This window comes from Helianthus annuus, chromosome 4 (genome assembly GCF_002127325.2).
Source record: "Helianthus annuus cultivar XRQ/B chromosome 4, HanXRQr2.0-SUNRISE, whole genome shotgun sequence".
Classification (NCBI taxonomy): Eukaryota; Viridiplantae; Streptophyta; class Magnoliopsida; order Asterales; family Asteraceae; genus Helianthus; species Helianthus annuus.
Window position 1 is genome coordinate 25,624,108 of NC_035436.2, and position 4,017 is coordinate 25,628,124.

At 37.9% G+C, this 4,017-nt stretch overlaps 1 long non-coding RNA gene across 1 annotated transcript; it reads right to left on the reverse strand.

Moving 5' to 3' along the window:
• Positions 1-379: 379 nt before the first annotated feature.
• Positions 380-1,740, reverse strand: LOC110915082. Its single transcript, XR_002578745.2, has 3 exons — positions 1,605-1,740; positions 1,026-1,092; positions 380-435 (listed from the first exon to the last, which is right to left on the reverse strand). It is a non-coding gene; the product is annotated as an uncharacterized LOC110915082 (long non-coding RNA).
• Between the last annotated feature and the right edge of the window lie 2,277 nt (positions 1,741-4,017).

Genomic DNA, 4,017 nt, shown 5'->3' on the forward strand with positions numbered 1-4,017 from the left:
ATTTAAATGAGCTTACTTGCTCTTTTCATGCATATTTGTTCATCTCTCATTCTTTACGTAATATAAAATTTATTATCAGAAGTTAGTTCTTACCGGACGGTCGATCAAGCTTGAACCGAACACTTTGTAGACAACCTTAGGCTCTGATTACCAACTTGTAACACCCTTAAATTTTTCACTTGATTTTAATAATAAAATACACCATTTTTATCAAAATATTAGTTAAGTGACATAACATTCGTTAACGGAGTTCATATGTACGTTAACCTTTCTCAAATAATGACTAGGTTAAAACATTACAAAAGTAGTTTAACAAGTGTTTACAACCCATACACAAAGTCTACCAAAGGTTAAAATATTGCGGAAGCTTAAAAAAAAATCGTGTTCGGTTCTTCTACGTTGCTTGACCGTCGTCCATATGATCCACCTCATCACCTAGGATCAAAACCGTTAAAATATTAGTTTTGACATTATTAAAGAACACATAATCATGAGGTCCAACGTCAAATATTAGACAAAAGGGAAAATAAAAGTTTTTCTGGTTCCACCGTAACTTACGGTGTCACCGTAAGCTACGGTGAGTCCTGGAAGTCTTTTGGTCCACCGTAAAACAGTAGTGAACCACCGTAAACCCCTGACCTCTACCGTAACTTACGGTAGTACCTGGAAATTTATGTTTTTGTTTGGTTTGGTCATTACACTAAAACCCACCTCTCGGATTTCAGTTTTCTAGGATGCCATTAAGTTAAATCTCAAAATTCTAATATGTTATATATTATCCATCATCAAAGATTCAATCCATCTCAACCCGAAGCATTATTCATGCCGTACTTGATTATTCGACCCGTTTGGCTCGTCTAAGGAATCCACCATTGTGACGACTACCAACGAGTTCCAACCAATTTGATCCATTATTCAATATAGCGACATCACCGCTTAAATACAAAACGACACTTATTCTAAAAATCCAATTATACATTTAATAATCATCCAAACTACTTAATGTAACGGATCAAGTTACATACCTTCAAAGTAGCCCTTTTTGACGTGGTTCGCCACCCGCTTGTCCGCTTGACGCTCCTGCGCCCGTTCCTATTGAGTTCATTTATCATATGTTTAGAACTCTCTTTTCAAATCATAATTCGCATAATACACTAAACATCGTGATTATGCGTTTAAACTTGGAATTTCAGTTTTAAGCCCTCATAGAGGCATTTCAACAAGCACTTCATGGGCAGATTTTTACATGATTAAACATCAATTCTCTAGATTGTTATTTAGCCCTAAATTTACATCATTCAACCCTTTTACATGATTGATAGCCTTAAGTCTTTCTGGAATCGCTTCCAAATGGTCAAATTACACTAGATTCACAATCTATTTCCTAGTGTTCATCAATCTACACATAACCCATTAACCACCTACAATGGTATTCATGAATTCACCAAATTTTCTTATGATTTAAACTTCTATTTGTCTAGGGTTTGTATCTAAACACCATAGTTATTCCTAAATCATCATAAGACAAACATGCAACTAGAATTTCAGATTTTTCCCAATTCATGAAAATTCCAAGCTAAGAGTTTTCACTAAATTTTACATACCTTATAATCCTCTTGCGATGAGGATCACGATTCTAGGCTCGGATTTTCGTTTGGACCAGATTTGCTCCTTCAATTGAGAGTTTTAAGCAGAATTTAGGGTTTGAGAGTGGGGATCGCCCCCTTTCCTTGCTCCTGGTCGACCAACACCTCAAAATGGGGTGTTTGGTTTTGTTTTACTAACTTAGTAACACAAGTTTCAAATTTTGACAACCTAGGTCCCTTCATTTTGGTCAACATTTAATTTAGTGGCTTTTTAACCCTACTATAGGTTATTTCTAAACTATTAACCAACTAGGTTAAAATTTCTAATTGGTAAATTCTCATTTATTTATACTTTATATAAATCTCATATAAAATTTTATTTTTCGGGGTGTTACAGATACCTTAATTGTCCTAGACTAAGGCGAGAACGCAAGAGGTTGTCGGTGAGGGTAATTCCTATTTTCATTCTAGGTGGACAAGTCCAACCCTTTCCCGAGCTCTCGTTAAAGAAGGTGTATGCCGAATCGCTCAGGTCTATGTATGCACCGAACGAAGTCGATGGAGAGTCCTTCACGGCACAATCGGCACAGGGACGACTATCGTCCAGGTCTCCGCTAGGTATGAAGGTATTTTCAGGAGCAACGAGGTTGTCGGAATGCGATCCCAACATTTCTTCATGGTCGGTGTCTTGGGGTGGATCAATAAAATCCTTCCTAAGCTCTTTTGACCAATTTAAGATTAGCTCTTCTAGTTGAAATAACTCGTCAAGGAGCATTTCTCCTAGAATATCTGGCTGGGCGCATTCGAGGGAGAGATAGTGATTATTTTTACTTTCGCCCCTCTTAAGTTTATAAGGAATCGGTGGGTCTATGTAGTGGGGCCTATAATTTAGAAAGTAACATTTTACTTCTTTATGTTTGCCTCCACATAATTGACACCACGTACCATAAGAGTGCCGAAAGTAAAAAGAATTACTATCACTCATGTTTATGTCAGAAATTACCAACTGCTGGGATCTAACGGTTCTGTTTTCAGTAAGTGAATCTTGGGCACGGGGGCGTGTTGAGTGAGCACGACCCCGTGTTCAGCTTACTGTCTGACTTAAAACAGGATTGCCAGTTCCAATTATTGAGCACGGGGGCGTGTTCAGCGGGCACGGCCCGTGCTGAGCTCTGCAGAAGCTAAAAAACTAAGAAAATCCTAAAAAAATTAAAAAGAAAAATAAAAAGGTGGTTAGGCCGTTGATTCCTAACTTTCTTAAAATCCTTGTGTCCCCGGAAACGGCGCCAAAAACTTGATGTGCGTGAAGTGTGTTATATTTTAGATATATATTTAAGCCCTTTTTACACTTTTTGCCAAGTTTTAAATTTATAAAACACGATATTTACTAACACTAAACACACATATGGGCAAGTGCACCCATCGTGGACGTAGTATAGTGTTGGTAAGATACCGAGGTCGTCCAAGGACACAAGAGCTTTTAGTACCGGTTTATCCTCAACGTCTAACCAAATCAAAAAGTTGGAAAAGATTTTTTTAACTAAGAAAATAAAAACTAACTAAATGCTGAAAAATAAAATAAAATAAAAAAAACAGATAGACAAGATGAATCACTTGGATCCGACTCGTGTATTAGTACAACCTTTGATTATTTTCGCACTTTTGCACTTGTTTAAGAGATTATCTTAGTTATTGTAGTAGGCCCCTCTTTTGAAGGCGACGTTACCCTCAACCCAGTAGTTTGAGTCAGCAAGGATACAATCCTAAAGGGTCGGATTATTGAAAGATAATGAATTATGTTATTAATGCAAATTATGGTAGGCCCCGCTTGTGGCGGTGACGTTACCCTCGACTAAGTAGTCTGAGTCAGCAGGGATACAGTCCTAAATAGCCGGGTTATAGTATTAATAGTAGTTAACTTATGAGGGGGTCAAAGAGTTTGGATCCCCGCCATCCAATACCTATGGGCATTGAAGGAGATCCTACTAAATTTGACCCAGGTCCCTTGCAGGACCTCTAAACGCTGAACAAGGGCAAGACCCTTACCAAACCGTTCCCTTAACCCCCGACCAGGTAGCCAACATACCTCCATATAGACCGTGGAGATATGAATGGTGAAAATCTTTTATTTTATATAGACAGTAAAATAACGCCAAGACACCACGGACAAACGATAAGGAAAGATCACCTTCAACATAAGTAACTAGTTATTAAAGTCATTAATACAAAACCAAATAAAAAGTGCAAAAGATTAAAAATAAAAAGTATTATACTAAACACTTGTCTTCACCAAGTGATGTAAGAGACTTAGGCAAACATGGCCTTGATTGTCAAGAACTCTTACGATCAATCTTGGATCCCGAGACGACTCACACACTCTATGATGGACAATGGATGATGGTGGTGGATGATGGTGGTGGTGGTGGTGGTG